At 55.1% G+C, this 21,601-nt stretch overlaps 1 protein-coding gene across 3 annotated transcripts in view; it reads left to right on the top strand.

Moving 5' to 3' along the window:
* The first annotated feature begins 4,785 nt into the window (after positions 1-4,785).
* RGS12 (regulator of G protein signaling 12) overlaps positions 4,786-21,601 on the top strand; it is a 117,506-nt gene continuing 100,690 nt past the window's right edge. For all 3 annotated transcript variants that reach the window (XM_060013044.1, XM_060013043.1, XM_060013045.1), the window contains exon 1: positions 4,786-4,824. The gene's annotated coding sequence lies outside the window, so the exon portion shown is untranslated. The remainder of the gene's footprint in view (positions 4,825-21,601) is intronic.

The following is a 21,601-nucleotide window of genomic DNA, read 5'->3' as shown; positions in this document are numbered from 1 at the left end:
AGGGGGGTAGTTTGGGGGTGTGGGGCAGACCTGAACTTGACCCCTTTACAGAATGTTGGGACGGTGGCAGGTGGGTGTATGGGTCTGGTGGGTGCATGGGAGGGGTGTGTGGCGTGGAGGCGGGTGTGACAGGTGATGGGTGTGGGAGCCGCTTCCCAGCAGGCCGGTCAAGGACAGGCAGGCGGGACGAGAACCGGCTCAGGAGGGTGGAGAGGACCTTGGACCCCGCTAGTTGCTTGACCACTGGAGCTCTGATCTGGCCTTGTGTCTGGCTACACCAAGGGTGCCTGGCTGTAAGGCCCAAAGTCCCGTCCCCTTGGCTTCTCGCAAGGCAGGAAGGGGCCTTGTGGAGGGGAGCCTGGAATGCCAGCCTTGGACTCAGACAGTGGATGTCTTCCTGCAGACGGTGGGGTCCCCGGGAGATTCTGAGCAGGGATGGTACAGCAGACGCAGGCTGGGGAGAGCAGCCTGGCAGTGTGTGCCCGCCGGCCTTCCGGCAATGGCTCAGGGCGCGGGGAGGGGCTGCGTGGCACCGCGTCAGCTCCCAGCACCCTCCCCCTGCTTAGTGGTGACCTGTGCGGGGCCTGCTGGAGGGCTAGACTCACAGTGGCCTTGCAGGTCCTTCTGCAGAAGGGCTCTGAGCCCCTGAACTGAGATCTAGAGGCGGAGGAGGGGCTGCGGCTCTCCATCGGGGCCGCTGCTGCAGCCTCCTGCTCACCAGCCCTCCTTTCCTTTAATGTGGAAAATGACCAGCACCCAGTGACCCGCCCATCTTTCTTGCCCCAAGAACACCATCACCACAGACCCCCAAGGGCCAGGCCCCGCCCACTCCAGTGGCTCCACCACCTTTCCGAGCTGTGACATGAGGGACCAGCCGTGGCAGCACCTCCACTGTCAGCGTCAGCCTGCAAGGCAGCTACTGCCGAGCCCCTGGATGTGCTGTGCTCTCCAGAGAACACTCCCTAGGCTAAGTGGCCATACGCTTTATCACCCCGCATAGGGCTCCTTGTGGAGACAAAGGGGTTAGTAATATAGACTGGGAATGCAGCCGGCAGGTGTCGACGGGGCAGAGCCACTTACCTCTGCCAACCTTGAAAATAAAATACCCAGTCAGTTATTTTACCGGCAAGACAAGTTCATTCATGAACAGCGGAGGAATTGCAGTTCGGGACGTGCAAGCTATGGCAAAACCATGAGCAAGTCTAGTAAACCAAGGAGAGGAACTTTATAGAGTAGAAGGGAGGAAGGTGGGAGGGGCAGCTTTGAAAGTCCATTACAGGAAAGCCGCGGTTAAGGGTGGTGATGGTTTCTCATTGGCTGAGCAGTGGAGGCTTCTCATTGGCTGGGCTAGTGCCGGGTGAAGAGAAAAGCTTCCTCTTGCTGGGGAAGTAGTGACCTTCCTGTTGGAGACGCAAAGTACTCTCTTCCTGTATGGGGCCTGCAGTCTCCCAACTGCATGAGAAGTCCCCTTCAAGGCTTCCCAACTCTGTTTTATTTTATTTTTTATTTTGTTTCTGTGTGTCTGGTTTTTTTGTTGTTGTTTTGTGTTTTTGTTTTTTTTGACCACACCATGGGGCGTATGGGATCTTAGTTCTCCGACCAGGGATTGAACCCGTGCCCTCGGCAGTGAACTGCTGGGGAATTCCCCCCAACTCTGTTTTTTGTTGTTGTTAATTTTTTTAAAATTTATTTTTGACTGCATCGGTCTTTGTTTGCTGTGTGCAGGCTTCCTCTAGTTGCGGCGAGCGGGGGCTACTCTTCACTGCGATGCGCGGGCTTCTCACTGCGGTGGCTTCTCTTGTTGTGGTGCACAGGCTTAGCTGCTCCCCACGGCATGTGGGATCTTCCCGGACCAGGGATTGAACCCGTGTCCCCTGCATTGGCAGGCAGATTCTTAACCACTGGGCCACCAGGGAAGTCCCAACGCTATTTTAAATGAGGTTTCCCTTTGTTAGTTTTCACATGTCCCAACACGCCTCGGCCTGCATCTCAGCCCAGTGACCATGAATGAGGGTGTGAGTGGTCACCGTGGAATCGCTTCCTGCTGTCATGCTACTCATCACCAGCAGCAGGGTCCACGCTGTCTTCGCACAGGTTGGGAATCCAGTTCCAAAATCCTTTCCTGATGGTCTGCCTTCTGGAAGGGTTATACTGGATCTGCCGGCCTCGGCCGGGGCTCCCCAGAGCACAGAGCCTGCAGGGACGGGTGGAGGCATGCGGGACTGCCCCTACAGCTGGTGCAGCTCCTGGCCTTCTGCTCAGTGATGCAGGTCGTCTCTGGGCTGCCCTGTGAACAGCTCCACTTTGAGCAAGCTGACCCCGGGTGAAACCCGGACCCTTCTTTCTCAGTTCTCTTATTGCCCAGCTGTTGGCCCTTGGGAGGCTGGAGGGGGCCCACTCCCCAGGGTGGGGGCTTCCTCTGAGTCTGGATGTGGGGTCCATGCAGCAGAGCTGTATGGTTCACCCGCCCCAGACCTTCTGCAAGGCCGGCTTGGCCAATGCAGGTAGAGGAGGCTGCAGCAGTGCCGCTCTGGGCTGTCCCCCACTGTTCATGTGTTAAAGCCCTTACCCTCCAGGTGATGGTGTTAGGAGGTAGGCCTTAGGGAAGTGATCAGGCCATGAGGGTGGAGTGCCTGTGATGGGATTAATGCCTTTATAGGAAGAGACATGAGTGAGCTTTTGTCCTCTCTGTCTGCTCTCTGCCATCTGAGAAGACAGCCATCTGCAAACTAGGAAGAGGGTGCTCACCAGACCAGGGATCTGTCCCCACCTTGATCTCGGAATGCCAGGCTCCAGAACTGTGAGAAATAAACATTTGCCGTCTACGTCCCCCAGTCCATGGTATCTGTCATAGCAACCTGAGCCAACAAGATAAGAGGCGTCCAGCGCTCTCTGCTGGCTCAGAGCACAGGTAGGGCCGAGCGAATCTAAACCCCACATGGAAGACCCTACGTCCGCCCTGTTAACTGCTACGCCAATAATACTACAGACTGGTGGCTCAGAAACAACAGAAATTTATTTCTTGCACGTTGGAGGCTAGCAGTCCAAGATTCAGGTGTGGGCAAATTCAGTGTCTGGTGAGGACTTGCTTCCTTGTTCACAGACGGGTGTCTTTGGTCTGTGTTCTCACATGGCCCATCAGGTGAGGGAGCTCTCTGGGGTCTCTCTTACAAGAGCACTAATCACGTTCATGGGTCTCCACTCTTATGACCTCATCACCTCCAAATACCATCACATTGGGGAATAGGCTTCAACATGTGAAGTTGTTGGGGGGACACAGTCCGTAGCTGTGCTGTTGTAGAGACCGTTGGCCCCAGTGCCCGAGAGCTCCCCACTACCTGCCCTCAGCAGAGCACGGCAGCCCTTCTGATGGCCAGCACACTTCTGCCAACACAGGTCCGCATCCCCAGATGCTATCGAGCTATTTCATTTGCAAACATAAGGGGAAGATGCATCCTGACAACATGTCAGGTAGTGAGAAATTTGTCCTCCGCTGCCCTTTTGGGAGCACTGAAGGGAATATGAAGCATAACTGAAGATTTTCTGATTTTTCACAGTCAGCCGAGGGGCTGGAAGTGTGATGGCTGGTGATTTAATATACAACAATATACAATTTAATATACAACCCAGCAGGCTCCAGCCAGGTGTGGGTGCCGGCTGCATAACTGAAAGTCAAGGCCTGACTAGTCAGGAGCCCTGGGCTTGATTTTCCCCACACTTAGCTTGTACAATAAATGCCCAGCAGACTGTTTCCTGAAAATACTCTGGCCGGTCACTATGACTAACGGGAATGGGACTTCCCGAGTAGGGACCGCTGAGGAAGAAGACAGCTGGAGGGGAGGAGAGCCAGCCCTCGACGGCCTCCCCGGGCACAAGGCCCAGGGTCTGGACAGGTGGGAGGGGAGCAGGCGCCCTGGGGACCACCAGGGCAGCCTGGGTCGTGCTGGGCACCTGCCTGGCCTGCCTGGCCTCTGCTCCCTGTTGGGGGACTAGGGGGCGGCTGTGATCCGCGGGGGACACCACACTCCCTTCCGCAAAAATAAAGCGATTTCCTGGTGGAATGCGGTCTGATGATCATCAAGGTCGCGGAAGGCAGTCGAGAGGAGGGGGCGGGGTCCTCGAGACGCGGGGCGCGGAGGAAGTCTCAACGCACCTCCCGGGACCGGGGGGGCGGGGTGGGCGCGGGAGAGAACCCGGTGCGGGAGGGGATACGGGCCGACGGCGCAGGACGTCCACGGCCAGAGCAGGACCCGCCACGTCTCCCGGGTAGCGGAAGTCCCGCCCCTGTCCGGGGGTCCCCGCCCTTCAAGATCCGCCCCCTCAAGATCCGTCTCTCGTCTCCTTCTTCCCTTGTCCCGTGGAAGCGCCGCCCCCCATCCCGTCCACTGGACTCCTCGTCCCAGCTCCATAGACCAAGCACTCCGGCCCCGTGCTGAGAGCCTCCCAAGACCTTGGAGGCCACGACCCCGCCCCACCTGCCTCCTGGAGGTCCCGCTCCTCCCACGGCCCCGCCCCCAGGAGGTCCCATTCCTCCCTCGACCCCGCCCCATCAGCCCCTCCCCTACCAGGCCCTGCCCCTTCACCGGTCCCGCCACAGATGGCCCCGCCCCCGAGAGATACCTACCCGTCCACGGCCCCGCCCGCATTGGCCCCGCCCCCGAACAGCCCCTTGGGCCCCGCCCACGCGCTGGTTTCGCCCCCATCGACCCCGCCCCTCTCTGCGGCCCCGCCCCCTCCCGGCCCCGCCCCTCGGCCCTGGGAGACAGCGGAGGCGACCGTTGGGCGCGCGGGCGGAGCGGATCGCGGCCGGAGAGCGAGCGGCCGGTAGGTTGCGGGCCGGGCGCTGGCCGCCCCGCCTCCGCTTTCTTTCTTCTCTGGGCGCGCGCTCGCGCCCTCCGCGGTCCGCCCCGCCCAGCGGAGCGGAGGGTGTTGGGGGCGGCCGGCTCCTCAGGGTCGGGGCCGCCCGGCCGCCGCCGCCCTCCTTTTGTTCCCGGGCCCGACTCCGGCCGGGTTGTGGGGCCGCCGCGGGGCCGGCCCTTGGCGGGACAGGAGGGCCGGGGGTCGGGGCCGGGCTGAGCCGCGGGCCTGCAGTGCCCACCGCGTTCGCTCGGACGGCGGCCGAGCCCGCGCGCCCCGGGCCGAGTCCGCACGGCTCCCGAGTTTCCTGTCCGATCTCACGGGCGGCCGCATTGTTTGGCCAGAGGCCGCCTCCAGAGACCCCCAACTCTGGAAATCCACTGCAGCAACGCAGTGCATTGCCGTGCCGGCTTCCCGGTGCAGGCTCCGTGCTGCAGCTCAGGGGTGGAGGGGTGAGACTGGGAGGCCCAGAGTTGTGGGTGTAGACAGAGCGGCCCAGAGTTGTGGGTGTAGACAGAGTGGTCGAGTTGTGGGTGTAGACAGAGAGCAGCCCAGAGTTTTGGATGTAGACAGTAGTCCAGAGTTGTGAGTGTAGACAGAGCGGCCCAGAGTTGTGGGTGTAGACAGAGTGGTCCAGAGTTGTGGGTGTAGACAGAGAGCAGCCCAGAGTTTTGGGTGTAGACAGCATCCCAGAGTTGTGAGTGTAGACAGAGAGCGGCCCAGAGTTGTGAGTGTAGACAGAGCGGCCCAGAGTTGTGGGTGTAGACAGAGTGGCCCAGAGTTGTGGGTGTAGACAGAGCGGCCCAGAGTTGTGAGTGTAGACAGAGAGCATCCCAGAGCTGTGGGTGTAGACAGAGTGGCCCAGAGTTGTGGGTGTAGACAGAGCGGCCCAGAGTTGTGGGTGTAGACAGAGCCCTTGGGCAGGCGACCCCCCTCTCTGTGCCTTAGTTTCCCCATTGCTGGGTTGGGTGTGTAACGGGACCTGCCTGTGAGGCTGCTCAGGGTTGTGAGTGGATCTGCGTGGTCAGTGTCCGGTACTTTCACGTGCTGTGATGGGAAGGGCCCTTGTGAGGCCGGGGGACCTGCAGCGGGACAGTGAGGCCTGCGGGCAAGGCGCCGCTTCCCCAGAGACCCCCCCAGCACCCAGGTCTGAGACAGGAGCCCAAGTAGGCAGTGGGGAGAGGGCGGTGAGTAGAGAGAATATGTTTAAAGTTTAACTTTAGAAACATAGTGGTCACAGCGTGAGGTTTCATCAGAACGCCTTCCGACCCAGTGGTCTTGAGGCCTAGAGATAACGGGCACGAGGTGGCCGGCACAGGACCTGGGCTTCAGGGATTCTCAGATGGGGACAGCCCATCGCTGAGGCGCCCACAGCCAAGGCGCTGGGTGACCGCCTGTGGGCTGGGATGGGCAGAGGAGGACCTGGGCTGGACGGATGTGTGGAGCTGACATGTGGGCGGGCGCTGGGTGGCAGTGTCCTGCGCAGGGTCAGGAGGTGAGAGGCGGGCACTGAGTGGGCCTGCGCAGCCGAGAGGAGGGGGCCTGGACACTGCTGCGCCCCAGGGTCAAGGGCAGCCCTTCTTCCCCCTCGTTCTAGAAGGAGGGCATCTGAGAGGAAGGGGCCAGTGGCCAGGCAGAGGACAGCTGCGGGCTGGGAGGCCGGGACCAGTGTGGCCCTGGTGGAGGGGCCAGCCGGCCGGGAGGCAGGGGAGGTGAGGGCGGTCAAGGCTGGCTGCCCAGTGGAAGGAGTGGCCCGTGCCGCCCGCCCGCATCTCCCACAGCAGAGGTGATAGCACGTTCGCGTTCTGATTATATTGTCTTTTGACACTTGTCTTTGTCTGAAACGGGCCAAGCAAAAGGGTCAGGATGAAGGAGAAAAGAGTGTGTTAGTGAAGACTTAACACATGCTGTGTAGCAAGTACACAAAACACAGCGAAGCCAGGGCGTCTTACATTTTTTTGGTGGAGTTCCCATAAACCTTTTACTTTCTAGTTAGCACGTGTATGCGTTTCCTGTGACCGCTGTAACAAATTACCACCAGCTTAGTGGCTTAAAGGGCAGAAATGTACCCCTCGCAGTTCTGGAGGCTGTCCCACATGCCTCGGCCCTGGGCCCCGTGTCACACTGCCCTGGCGCCCCTGCTTCCGTCCTTGTGTCCTGTCTTCACACCTCCCTCTGCCTCCCTCCCGTGAGGACACCTGTGGTCACACCTGCGTGTGGAACCCAGGGTCCTCTCCCAGCAAGGGCTCTTTAAAGTAATCCCACCTGCCAAGTCCCTGTTGCTTATGAGGTGACATTCACAGTTCCAGGGCCTCGGACCCGATGTCGTTGCGGACCACCCTGACTACTTTTGGAAGGACTGTGGTCTTTCCCGTCCTGGGCTGGGGAGCAGCCATCTCGTACACCTTCCCCGACTGGGCGCTGCCGCTCCTGCGTCCAGAAGGGCCTCGTGGTGTCCCCTGCTGTGCGCCGGAGGAGAGGCCGCAGCTGTCCCGGGAGAGAAGATGAGCTTTGCTTGGGGTTCAAGTCTGGCAGATCACTCGTTTTTACTTTTGGGGGTGGTGGTTACCAGCTCCTTTGGCCATCTGACAAGAGCTGTAGTCAGTCCTCAGAAGTACACTTAACCCACGTGTACGTGCAATTTTAATACAGACACAAGTTTACCTGCGGTTTTTGGGGGTTCACCAGATTCATCCCCGAGATCATGTACTCCAGGCAAGTAAAATGCCTAATTTGTCCTTTCTGCTTTCTTTGCTCTCTTTTCCTGTGGCCTTACTGTCCCCAACCCGTCCCCAACCCTGTCATCAGGTGATATCCCGATGTGTCTCCTTCCTTGGTTTTTTTTTTACACACACCATGCTGCACCATTTTTGTCCCTTGACAGTGGCCATCCTTTTAGGACACCAGATGAAGAGCTAAGCCTACTGATTAAAGAATCAGACAGCAGACACTCTCCTGTCCTGCTTGTCCCCATCTCCAAGGGGCAGTCATCTCAGGCATCCTATTTTCGCAGGCATTTACTGCCCTTGTAAGCTGCTAGTCTTAAAATGTGTGTATTTGATTTCTCTCGAAGGTGCGAGGGAGGGCTGGCTCTCCCCTCCGCTGCACCACTGCTTCCTCTCCCTCCATTTCCCAACTTCATCACATCACCTTCTTTTGGTTAGACTAGTGTCCGCTGCTCACATGTTTGTTGCTGAACCACACGGTACCTGAGCACAACTCCTTTCTCACTCAACCCTGTCGCTCTCCTGTCAACCTCTCTCTCCTCACCCCAGCACGTGCCCTGCCACACCCCTCTTGTGGTGGCCCTTGTTGAGGACTTCGCTCCTGGCATCCTGCTTCCTGCCCCACTCTGTCCTGGTCCCCATGGGACCTGCACGCCTGCGCCCCCATGTCCCCACGCTCGGGACCTCTATTCTCTGTCTGGGCTCACTCCTTGTTCTGTTGAGTGCATATTCATGATAACTAAGAAACATTAGCTAGATTTTTCTTTGCCCCTGATTCTGAAAGTATCTTTGTTTCACTCTTCAGTTAACTTTTAGTTTAGCTGGGTATAGAATTCTACTGAAAAGTGTTTTCTCAGAATTTTGAAGATGTTGCATCATTGTGTGTAGTTTCCGGCACTGGTGGAAGCTGACGCCATGGTGACTTCAGGTCTCTGTGTGTGATCTGGCCCCACAGGAGCTTCTCTTGTTCCCCATGTTCTGATCTATCAGTTGATGACGTACGTTCTCATCACTGTCCTGGGCCAGGTGGCCCCCTTCAGCCTAGGCCTTACGTTTTGTGTTATTCTTAGTTTCCTTTCCTTCATTCTTGTGTCTCTCTGGAACCCCTTTTATTTGGAGGCTAGAACTCCTGGGCTGACCTTCTAATCCCTGATCTTCCTTCTCCTCTTATTGATCTCTTTGATGTTTGGTCTGCCCTTGGGAGATTGCTTTGCATTGTCTTCTGACACTTCTGTTAATTGTTTTATTTCTGTTATCCCTTTTATTGTTCAATAGTTCTTTTTTATTTCGATTTTCCTTTTCTATTTATCTCTTAGAAGGTAATAATTAAGGATACTTTGAGTTTTTATTGTCTTTTTTTTTTTAATGGTACAGTTACTTTTTTTAAAAAATTTTTATTTATTTATTTATTTACTTTTGGCTGTGTTGGGTCTTCGTTTCTTTGCGAGGGCTTTCTCTAGTTGTGGCAAGTGGGGGCCACTCTTCATCACGGTGCACGGGCCTCTCACTATCGCGGTCTCTCTTGTTGCGGAGCACAGGCTCCAGATGCGCAGGCTCAGTAGTTGTGGCTCACGGGCCTAGTTGCTCCGCGGCATGTGGGATCCTCCCAGACCGGGGCTCAAACCCGTGTCGCCTGCATTAGCAGGCAGATTCTCAACCACTGCGCCACCAGGGAAGCCCTATTCTGTTTTCTTATCTTTCTTTTTCCCCCCTATTTTTTACTAGACTATATCCTTCATGAGAACAAGAATTTTTTTTTTAAATAAATTTATTTATTTTGGGCCATGTTGGGTCTTTGTTGCTACGTGCTGGCTTTCTTTAGTTGCAGTGAGCGGGGGCTACTCTTCGTTGTGGTGCACGGGGTTTTCATTGCGGTGGCTTCTCTTGTTGCGGAGCACGGGCTCTAGGCACGCGGGCTTCAGTAGCTGTGGTTCACGGGCTCTAGAGCGCAGGCTCGTTAGTCGTGGTGCACGGGCTTAGTTGCTCTGCGGCATGTGGGATCTTCCCAGACCAGGGCTCGAACCCCTGTCCCCTGCGTTGGCAGGTGGATTCTTAACCACTGCACCACCAGGGAAGTCCCTTGAGAGCAAGGATTTTTTTTTTTTTCCCTCAGTATTATTCATGGCCGAATTCAAACACCTAAAATTGTGCCTGGCACATGGAAGGAACACTGTATGGTGTTCAGATCTCCTATATTACTGATTTTGGGGGTGGGTGGGTAGGGATTCTGGTCATTGTAATAATTGTTGAGAAAAGTGTTAAAATCTCCAACGTTGACTGTGGATTGTGTATTCCTGCCTTGAGTTCTTTCAGGTTTTGCTTTCTGTATCTGAAGCCCTGTTATTAGGCTTGTACACTTTAGGGACGATTTGTTTTCCTGATGAGCAGAGCTTTTGTTTTGAAGCCCATTTACCTGACACTGATGCACACTCCTAGCTGTCTCACGTTTACTGTCTGCACCTTATGGCTTTTCCATCCGTTTACTCTCAGCCTGTTTGTATGCTGACATTCAAAGTTAGCTTCTCATAAAGCCCATTTCATACTTTCTGCTTTTGAATGTGAGTGTTGTTTTCCTTTTCCATTTCTAGTGTTTTAACTTCCCCCAAATTGAAAGTTTTTATTAGCTAATAAATAAACAAATAATAAACACAAACTTTTCCAAAGCAGTTTTGGGGGGGAAGGGGCATAAATAATATTTGGAACACTCTTAATACCAATTTTTAGAAAGTGTTCATTATAGAAATTATTTGAATAGATACAGAGTAAACAGAAGAATATAGTGAACGCCCAGGTACTGTCACTCACCTGTGACGACTGTGGACGTCCGGGCCTGCTAGTCTCCGCTTGACTCCACCCGCTCCTCACTCCTCTTTTGTCGTAGCTTTTCATTTCCGTTCCACGTGCCTATTAATAGGGCTGATTTGTGTCTCCACTTGTCTTCTGTTTGCCCTAGTTTTTGGTGGTGGTGCTGTTTTTCCTTTCCTGTCTTGTTTTGGGTTAACTGAATGTATGCATATATGTGTGTACATACACAAAGGTGTGTACATGTTTGTATCTATGTATTGCATGTACCAGATGTGTATTTATCTGTAGTAAATATACACACCTATTTTCCAGTATTCCATCTTAATTCCTGGCTTGGCTTTTTGGCTGTACCTCTTTGCATTATTTTTTAGTAGTCTAAAATATGTATACTAACTTACTGCAGCCTGTTTAGAGTTAATTGTGTAACACTTTAGAAAAAGTGTTAAGAATTTTATAATAGTAATAAAAGTTCCATTTATCCCCCCTTTGAGCTATTTGCTGTCATTCGTCTTGTATCTACATATGTTATAAACCATACAACACACTGTTATAATTTTTGCTTTAAAAAGTCATACGTATTTTAAAGAAATTAAGAGAAGGAAAATAATATGTCACGACATTTACCCGCATATTCACCATTTCTGTTTGCTTCGTTCCCTCTCGTAGATTTGAGTTTCCATCTGGTGTCCTTTCTCTTCAGCTTGAAACACCTCCTTTAGCATTTCTTGCCTGTTGGTGACAGATTCTCCCAATTTTGGTTTATCTGAACTGTCTTCATTTCCCTTCAGTTTTAAGGGACCTTTGTGCTGGCTGTAGAATTCCGGTTTCTCCTTCCCAGCCCTCTGGTTCGCTTTGTCTTCCGGCTGCCGTTGTGTAGATGTCAGCCTTGCCATCGCCGCCTTGTCCCCGTGTGTCACGTGGCGTCTTCGCCTTTGACTTCCAGCGCTTGGACTGTGATGTGCGTATGAGGGTTTTCTTTGTATTTATCCTGCTCAGGGTTTGTGGCGCTTCTTGGATAAATAAGTTGATAATTTTTTTACCAAATTTGGGGAACATGTGGTCATTGTTTGTGCAGATATTTTCCTGCCCCGTTTGTTCTGCACTCCCTCTGGTGCTCCTGTTACACGTGCGGTGGGTGTTTGTCATTGTCCCACAGGGCATTTAGGCCCTGTTCTAATTTAACAGTTTTTTCTCTTTCTCGTCTCCTTTTCTTCCATCTCCAGTCTAAATTAAGTCCATTTCATTCGATGAGTTTAAGAATTTCAGTTACTGTAGTTTTTATTTCTAGAGTTTCCACTGGCTTCTTTCCTATAGTTTCCATTTCTCTACTGAGACAGGCCACCTGTTTGCTTGACTGTATCTTCCATTAAATCCTTGAGCGCACTATATTAGCTGCCTTAAAGTTCTGATCTGCTAATTTCAACTCCTAGGTTACCTCAGGATCAGTTCCCACTGGCTTCTGTGTCTCTTGACTGTGGGCCGCACCTTCCTGTTTCTGTGAACATCTAGTAACATTTGACTGTGCTCCACTAGCGGTTGTTTTCTCTGGAGAGTGTTGACTCGTCGGGACTCACACTGACCTCTCTGCATCACGTCTGCTGCTGTGCCTGGACTCTGGCTTCCTCCTGGGAGGCTCTGTGTGCACAGGCTGCTCGGGGGCTGGCCGAGGGCCTGGGCAGAGTTTACCGGCAGATTTCAGGGCTTCCTCTCTCCCCAGCTACCTCCTGTCTGAGACACTGAGATGTTCCCCTCACTTTACAGCCACCTGCCATGCCCAGACTCCATCCTGTGACTAGAAGCTGGAGGATTGCAGCTTCCACCTGAGCTCCAGACGTGTACAAACACACACCTTACCCAGTGCAACCCTCTTCTTACAGAGGATAACTCCCCTCCGGTTTCTGCCTGCTTTCGTAGCTCTTCAAAGAGCTGGTTTTATATTTTGGACCTGGTCGGAACTTGGTTCAGCAGCACAGGCGGATGCATGAGGCTTTCACTTCACTGACGGACCTCCTGCACTTTGGTTAGTAGCCAGGCGTTGACCTTTGGGGTTTACTTGTTTCTCGTCTAGAGAATCAAGTAATTGGGGAGTGAGCCACTCCAGCCTAGGAGAAAGCTCTTCCTTACCAAGTCCTGGATGAGATGAAGTCCAGGGCGGCGCTTCTAGGATGCCTTCTTAGACACACAAAGCAGTGTGGGGAGCGTGTTGGCCGGTGTGCACCCCTCGCTGCGTCCGTCCGACGTGAGCCACCGAGGGGTGAGGATGAGGGTTTTGTCCGCTGACCTCTGGTCGGGGGGCGGTCCTGCTGGTGCGGGTTCCCTCGACGCAGGGCTCCGTTTGGTACCTGCTCTCCACCCCACCCCGGTGTCTAGCTCGACCTCGGCAGACTGCTTTTCTGTGCCAGTTTCTGTCTGTAACATAGGGTTAATGATAAGGCTGTTGTGAGGATGAGCTAGAATAACGAGTGTGAAGTGCTGGGGACTGTGTGGCCCGCAGAATGTTCCTGGTGCTGTTAGCGTGGCTGCTGTGAGTGGACGTGCGCCGGTGGGCACCTCCGCGTCCAGCCCCTACTGCGGGCCAGCCTGTGGCTCTGCGGCTCGTGAGTGCAGTCCCGAGGAGCCCGGCCTGGGACACACTTTACCTGGAGGCATTTGGGCAGCGTGAGGTGCCCAGACCGCCCGCTCCCCAGAGCCCCATCCCTAGTGGCCTGGAGCCCGGCCAGGAGCGTGCACCTAGCGTTTCACAGCCAGTCCACTCTGCACCGCGAGGGTGGGGCGGCCGGGCCCGGGCTGGGGGGCTCCTGGGCCCACCTTGTGTGAGTTTCCTGGGGCCGTGGAACAAAGCACTGCCAACTGGGGGGCTTACACCAGCGGGGATTTATTCTCGCTGTTCTGGAGGCGGATGTCCGCATCAAGGTGTGGGCAGGGCCCGGCTGGGCTCCCCCGGGGGGCCTCCGTTGTCGGGAGATCCTTCCCACCTCTTCCGGCTCCTGGTGGCTGCTCGAGGCCCCTACGCTCCTGTCTCTGCCTCCGTCTTCACGTGGCCTCCCCTGTGTCTCAGCTTCCCTCTGCCTCCCTCTTATAGGACACTTGTGATGGCATTTAGGGCCCCCTGGGTAACCCAGCACTGTCTCCTCATCTGAGAATTCTTCACACAAGCCCATCTGCAAAGACCCTTTTTCCAAATAAGGTCACATTTGCAGGTTCTGGGCATTAGGACCTGATGTCCTTGGGGCCACCATGCAGCCCACCACACCCTGCCTGGACCTGGAAGGTGAGGAGCCCTGTGGGATCATGGGCAGGGGATGCGCCTCCTGCCATGTGGCCTGCTCTGGCCACGCGTCCTGCGTTGATTTCTGAGGGCTCTGCCCGCCGCCCGCCCGTGTGCAGGCTGAGCCCGTGTGCAGGCTGAGGCGGGTACTGGGACTCTGTGCGCTTGCAGATTTCTGTCTCCCTGAGAGTGACTGAGAGAGACGCCGAGCACAGAAAGGTTCCCGTCTGCCCCCCTGAAAAAGACAATAAGGGCAGTGCACACCCTGTGGCTTCCTCCTCTTGACTCCTGTAGCGAATGACCAGATTTGTACGTGGCGGGATGTTCTGTAGGAGGCCTGAGAAAAGACCCACTTCTTGGAGAGGAGAGTGGTTCTCCGCCGGTGCCGGCCTTGGGGTGAGCGAGGAGGCGGGGACCAGGCAGCCAGGTGGGCGGAGGGTCTGGCTGTGCCTCCTGTCCTGGGCCGCCGGGAGGGTGGCGGGACAGCCAGGTTCCGGCGGGGGGCTGCTGCCTCAGGACTGGGGGGCTGTCCCTTCATAGATAGATTCACCGGATAAAAACTGCTGTGCGATATTTGGGACACAGTTATACTAAAAAGTCATTCGTCTTTTATCTGAAATTCAGGTTTAACCGAGTGGCCTTCCTTTTCATTTGCTACATCCAGCAACTTTATTTATAGTTCCCCCCTGCCCAGGTTTAAAAACCACAAACAGAAATAAATACCAAGCAGAGCTGAAAAGGGCAAGTCAAATAGCAACAGGAATGGAAAATTAAGACGGTTTAACCTTCAGTATTTCAATTTGTAGAATTTGTTTCTGGAATCAAAACTAGCCCCGCAGTTCCATCAGCTGTAGAGCCTGAAACACTGTAGCCCCAGCTTGTCCTGTCTACTTTCTGGAAGCGGTATGGCCGGGCTGGCGCCCAGAGCAAGCCAGGAGCTCGAGGGCTGGGTCTGCCCGCCGATGGCAGGGGTAGGGTGTCACCGCTCTCGGGCCCCTCCGCTCAGCCCTGGCTGCGGGGGGCTGGGTGGGGGCGTGGTAGGGCGCCCGGCCCACCTGAGCTGCTTGGTGTGGTGCTCTGGGCAATCGGGATTTCTGGGGCTTCCGGCCTCTGTGTGTTCTAACCTTGTGGCAGGTGGACCCTGCGCTGACGTTCCTGCCACTCCTTATGGCTGTCTTGTTCCGCTTCCCCTGCCCCCTCAAACCTGCCTCCTGGCCCCTTCTCCCCCACCCCCGACTGTGCACCCACAGTGGCGTGTCGACCATTGCCCAGGGCTGGGAGGGGAGGGGCTGCTGAGCGAATGGCAGGCGTGGCCCAGGTGTGGGTGTCCTCCGCTGGGCTGCCGGGTAGCTGGGGGGTGATGAGGCTTGGGGGAGTTCGGGGGTCTGGTGGGGGGGCTACCTGAGCCAAGGAGCGGCGGAGGGAGGGAGGGGGAGAGGGTAGGTTCAGGGAAGAGCAATTTTTCAAATGGAGTCAGGGCTACCGTTGCCCTCCTGTGGGTCCCTCCAACTTCCGTGTGTGATGGTACTGGCCCGTTGAGCTGTTTTGTCCCCCAGGGTGGTTGGCCCTGGGAGGGCGGGGCCGTCACTGGTCACCTGATCGTAGTTGTCTACCCGGTGCTGCTGTAGAGGCCACTGGGCAGTTATTGAATGAATGAATGAGTGAATGAATGAATGGGCGAGCAGGGAGGTCATGGGTGGTGAAGGTGGACCTGCCCGGGGTGAGCGTTGAGGTTTGGACTGGGACCCTGGGCGGCAGCCGGGGAAGATCCCGGGCTGGAGCAGGGTGGGCTGTGGATGTGCGGCCGGCAGGTGTGAGTGAGTAGGGTCTGCTGCAGGTGCTGGCAGCCCAGCCAGCCTCTCCCCTGCCTGTCTCCTGCCCCTGTCTCTGCCGCCATCACGCTGCCATCTCCCACCTGGATGTCCGGCTGCCTGCCTTCTGCCGAGCTCCTCCTTTCCTTAGTTGAGACCTTTCTTAAATTCCTCCCTGTGTAGAAAGGGTTCTTATTGTGATGGGAGTTTAAAAGTTACTTCCAGATGCACCTGCCTCAGTATCTTCGTTATGCCCATCACACTGGAGAGTGATGCAGAGTGGCAGCAGAGGGTCCCTGGTCAGCCAGCGATCAGGCCCCACGTGTGCTCGGGAGACGGTTTTTAGGGACGCAGGTGCCTGGTTACAACATAGGTGTCTTTTGTGTCCTCTCAGGCTGCAGGGTCTGTGCCCCTCAGTGCCTGTGTGAGCCTAGCCGGTGTGAAACGATGCTGCCTTCTGCTTGTCGGAGGTCTTACGCCTTTGAAAAAAATTTTTTTTTATTTTTAAAAATTAATTGTTCTATTGAAGTATAGTTGATTTACAACGTTGTGTTTTACACTTTTATTTATTTCTTTTAGATGAGAGAGATCTCACACATTTTTTCTCTTAACTGGTTATCATTTGGATTTTTTGTGATGTAAACTTTACAAAGGATTAGAATCACCCAGAAAGATGTAATATAGTAATATTTTTGCACCAGTAAAATGGACCTTTGTAATTTAAAATAGTATCTTTTCTGCTAAATCTAGACTTTCTTCTCCACACTTTGAGAAAAGGAGAAGTGCTGGTGAGGGGGCTGCTTGGTTGAGGCCTGGCGTAGGCAGGGGCACTGGGGACAGAGATAAAATATTCAAGCCGCCCTGCAGGTATCCTGTTCCCACAGGCCCTTCTGTTCTGAGCGCTTCGGGCGCTCGCAGGGGTCCGTGGGTCTCCCTTCCTTGGGGGCAGCCCTCTCCTTCCTCCGCAGCTGAGCTGTACTCGGCCCGTCCCCTAGAGAGAGCTCAGTGCTGTAAAAAGAACACCCCATGATGTGTTCTCTTGAAAGAAGATGGAGCTAGATGAGTTTTTTTTATTTATTAAAAAAATTTTTTTTCCTTTTTGCATATTTTTAAAAAATTCAGCTGTGCCAGGTCTTAGTTGCGGCATGTGGGATCCTTAGTTGTGGCATGTGAACTCTTAGTTGCAGCATGTGGGATCTAGTTCCCTGACCAGGGATTGAACCTGGGCCCCCTGCATTGGGAATGCGGAGTCTTAGCCACTGGACCACCAGGGAAGTCCCTGGAACTAGATGAGTTTAAAGCTAGTGTTTTAAGCCTTCTTTGCGTGGTAAGTACGACATCGGCAGAGCTGTGTGTCTTCAAGTTCACATTATGTTCGGAATTCCATTTCCTTTTAATGTTATTAGACTGTGAGTAATAATTCAGTATACATTTTCCTGATTTGTTTAAATGTTCTTAAGGTTGCCAGTCTTTCATTTCCCCTCTTTCTTATTTTTTCTCCTCTTTCCATATTACTTGTATTTGTCGTATTTCCTAATTCTAAGGATTGCTTTGCTGTTTAGTAAGTTCTTGTCTCCATCGCTAGTCGATGGGTGGCTGCCTCGTGATGACCTGACTCTTGCTGAGGCTGACTTGGGAACAGGAAGGGACGTGCCCCCGGAGGCCAGAACCCAGGCATCTGCTCTGTGTCCCTGCAGCCTGGCCTCTTGGTTTCTCTGGGCTTGAAGTGTTAAAACCCTAAGAACTGACATTTTGAAAAAAACCCACGCAAAAATCTCTGCATAATAACAAAATGCTGAGCTGGAACATTTTATATGTGGTACTCTTCTGTTCAGTCCATCATAAATTATTCAACAACCATGCATCCTGATAATTTTAGGGGCTGCTGACCTGCTTCCTAAACTTAGATTAACGTGCCAATTTGGGAGATGAAGCTACCAAGGAATTGAGGTAGACTGTTCGAGAACCAGGTGGATAATTTTTGTTCGCAGAAATGCTTCAGGGGAGGCCAGTCTCTGCACAGGCATGTGCTCGTGTGCTAGTAGTAAGAAGTGTGGCTAAGAGCCCGAACTGAGACTGGTCGGCCTGAGTTTGAATCCTTACTCTGCCTTCGGACATGGCTGTAGGCGAGATGCCTGAGCCTCGGTTGCTTCATTTGTCAAACGGGACTCTGTTATATTTAGCTTGCGAGACTGATTGATTAGGTGGTCATCCAAAAGTAGTCATTTTCATTAGCCAGTTTTTCCCATTCCTGGTCAGTTTACCTCTGATGTATGCAGCATGATTTCCTTAATCACCTCATCACAGATTGGATTTGAGGGAAAAATACTTAATCATGCGTTGCTGCTTGGAAGTAGGTAGAGCGCTGTATTGTGTATATTTTCAGCAGGAATGGTGACAGGTCAAGTGATAACATTCATATTTTGGATCCCGCGGTGCATGAGTTCTTGCTGCCATGTAACAGGTCAGCCCCTGGAGCGGCAGTGTTTTCTGCGTCCCCGTTCCCGTGGTCAGGACCCCGGGTGTGGCTCAGCCGGGTCCTCGGTTCCAGGTCTCACACAGGTTGTGATCAGGGTGCAGCGGGTGAGGAGCCACGCCTAAGCTCACTGTCGTAGCAGTTGGTGGCCTCAGAAGATCCCCTTCCAAGGTCACAGTGTGACTGGTGGCAGGCCGCACGACCTTGCTGGCTGGTGGCCGGAGACGTTGCTCTTCGCCATGTGGGCTGCCTCTCAGGGCAGCTCACAGCCTGGCCGCTGACCTCCCTCAGAGCGAGGCGGGCAGGGAGGCAGTCTTTGGGTAGCCTGTCCTGGCAGTGACATCTCATCCCGTTTGCCGTATTCAGTTTATGAAGCGAGGCACCAGGTGGAGCCTGCACTCAGGGGCTGCCAAGGGGGACGGCTTGGGGGCAGGACCCTTGGGGCCGCCTCAGAGGCTGCCTGTCTGTGTCCAGCCCGCGGCCCCAGTGGTTCACGTCCCTCGCACGTACAAAACACACTGCCCCCAAGACCCCTCCACGCTGGCATCAGCTCAGAGTCCAGAAGGCCGTCATCCGGACGGGCTCCAGGTGTGGGTGAGGGTCCCCGGCTGTAGTTGCTTGAGTACAGCTCCGGGGGTGCCCTTCGTCTCCGTCTGTAGACCGGAACTGAAGACCAGCTATCAGCCCCTCCCCAGAGCAGTGGTGCAGCGTTGGGACAGGCATAGGGTAACCCCTGTAGACGCTCCTCAAAAGGGAGGGGAAGGGAAGGCGTAAGGGGTCACAGGCACACAGCAGCTCTGTAATCCAGCCTGGAAAATGCTGGAAATCGCTTCATTGGGTCTGAAGATTTGGGGGTAGTGGCTCTCGCTCTGCCTTCTGCGCGCCTCGTTCTTCTCTTTCCCTTTTCGTGAAGACAGTGCGCGTCTGCAGTTGAGTCATTCTCTCGGCCTCCTTCCCGCCAGCAGGCTTTCTGGGATCCAGTGGCCAGTTTTCATTTTGTGCTGCCTGTGACTCTTTCAGTTCAAGCTGACAGTGTTTCCACGGAAACCGTTTTCTTGAAAACTTTGTGGGCCTCCTGTGAGTCTCATTGGTGTTCACGCCATCAGACAAGAGCCATCCCTCAGATCTCTCTGAGATAAGCCCTTCTCTGCCTTGGGCCCCTGCAGGGTGAGGGACGGTGCCCGTGGGCATCCTAGAGGCCCAGATGTTCAATGAGAAGGTCTCTTTACGGGGCGCTGTCCAGCGCCTTTCCTCACACGCAGCAGCCTTCACGCGGCATCACGTGCACTAGGACTCTGCCCTGAACAGAAGGGGAAGGTGAGGTGAGGCGCTGGCGTTCGGGGACATTCGGGTTCTTGTGGGTGGGTTGCTCGGAAGAGAGTCAGGTGGCAGGAGGTGACAGTGATGACGAGTTCAGAGCAGGTGGGGAGAGGAGAGGAGGTGGATGCAGGCGAGCTTGCCCAGGGGGACAGCTCAGCCGTGCAGGAGGAGTGCAAGTGGGGTGAAGACAGGGCCGCTCTGGAGGTCATCCTCATGGCAGGTCCGTGTCTCCCCTCTCCTGTGTCACATAGATTCAGTTAGGCTAATTGGATTTTAGTTTGGGGGCTTTCTGTATGCATTGCTTGTGAACATATGACACCATATACTCAACAAGTTCCTGGCCCTGTGGTCTGAAAACTCCTGACCGTTGTTTCCCTCCTTAAGTAGAAATGTGTCAGTCCACTCTGGCACGTGAACCTCAGGACCATCCCTCAGGGTATAGGTCGTGTACTTGGAAGAGGCAGGTGACCCGAGTGGAGAGCGACCCGTGCTGCTGGCCGCCTGACCCAGCCCACCGTGGCTCCCTGTTTCTCTTGGGTTGGATGTTTGCAGGGACTTGGGTGCCTGGGAACTCTGCGTGTCTCACCTGATGGGTGGTTCGGCTGCCAGCTGTCCTTGGAGGTGTGGGGCTGGGCTCAGGGGTTCAGGGCTGATGAGCTTTGGGAATAGGGAATGAGGGTGGGATTCTAGCTTCATTTTAGGGAAGCATCGTGCCAGAGTGGATTTTCGCGTTTTCTGATGTCTGGCTCCCTCGGATCCCTTTCCCTCTTCTGAGCTGGCGCTGATCCAGACCTCCGTTGATGGTTGTGGTGATGGGGCGAGCCTCACCTTCTGCCCTGGACTCGCAGTTGGATGTGCTTTCGTGCGACTAGGGCAGGGGGTCTTGCTGAGGTCTCACCCCCTTGCTGATCCCCATCCCAGCTCCAGCAGAGTCTCCTGAGACCCCACAGCAGTGGTGGGGGCCTGCCGCAGGGCACAGGTCTCCTCTGTTTTGTCCTCACGCTGGGGCAGGATTGATGTGGGTCTGGGGAGAGAAGGCAACCTTCATTTTTGTACAGCTGGGAATTAGGTGTTCCTAATGACAGTGGCCTGTGTAGAAAAACCCATTGCCCTCTTCAGTTAACTTTTTTTTTTCTCCTTACAAAAGTCATATCTATTCTTTTTAGAAAGTTTAGACATTGTGGACTAAAGTAAATTCTAACACTTAGAGACAGCGAGGCCATGTCCCGGACAGTTATCGGCTCAGCAGGTGCTCACTGAGCCTTCTTCCCGCTCCAGCGGGCACAGGATGTGAGCACGGAGACCTCCCGCTGCACCTGCACCCCCCTGCACACCTGCACACCTGCACCTGCACACCTGAACCCGCACCTGCACAGCTGCACATGCACACCACGTGTCATCTGGGCTAGTGGGTGGTCTGGGAGGGACGTTCCAAAGGGGAGGGTGCAGGCGAGGCTGATGTAGGGGTGAGGGGCTCGAGCCCTCGGGGAACTGCCTGGGGTCCTACGTTCTCTTCCGGGCCCTGCGACTCCTCAGACCATGGAAGAGTTAGGGTGAGCCTGGCTTCTGCCTGCCCCCCAGGAAAGGTGCTCTGTGGTCTCCATTGTACAGGAGCAAGGTCATCATCTGACCAGTGTCACACGAGTGATATGGCTGGGCCCCCAGCATTCAGCTCCGCAGTCCAAGGGCCCTGACTGGAATGGTCTGCTGTGCTCTGTCTCAGCTATTTTGCACAGGCAGAAGGTGGGCCCCAGTGTGGACTCCCCAGGACGGGCTGCCCCCAGGATGGGCTCCCCCAAGATGGGCTCCCCCAGGATGGGCCCCCTAGGTTGGGCTCCCTCAGGATGGGCTCCCCTAGGATGGGCCTCCCCAGGATGGGCTTCCCCAAGATGGGCTCCCCAGGTTGGCTCCCCCAGGATGGCCCCCCAGGATGGCCCCCCAGGATAGGTCCCCCTAGGATGGCCCCCCCAGGATAGGTCCCCTAGGATGGCCCCCCCAGAATGGCCCCCAAGGATGGGCTCCCCCAGGATGGCTCCCCCCAATATGGCTCCCCCAGGATGGGTCCCCCTAGGATGGCCCCCCAGGATGGCCCCCCAGGATAGGTCCCCCTAGGATGGCCCCCCAGAAAGGCCCCCCAGGATGGGCTCCTCCAGGATGGCCCCCAAGGATGGACCTCCCTAAGACGGGCTCCCCAGTATGGCCCCCCCACCCAGGATAGGCCCCTGGAGGATGGGCCCCCCCAGGACGGCCCCTCCAGGACAGGCTCCCCCCAGACGAGCCCCATTGTCTCTGTTCCTCTTCCCAGAACAGCACTGCCTGCACAGCAAAGGCTCCCTAC

Source organism: Delphinus delphis, chromosome 5, assembly GCF_949987515.2.
Source record: "Delphinus delphis chromosome 5, mDelDel1.2, whole genome shotgun sequence".
NCBI classification, from domain to species: domain Eukaryota; kingdom Metazoa; phylum Chordata; class Mammalia; order Artiodactyla; family Delphinidae; genus Delphinus; species Delphinus delphis.
The sequence above is the reverse complement of the archived record's forward strand: the minus strand, read 5'-3'. Positions and strand labels throughout refer to the sequence as shown.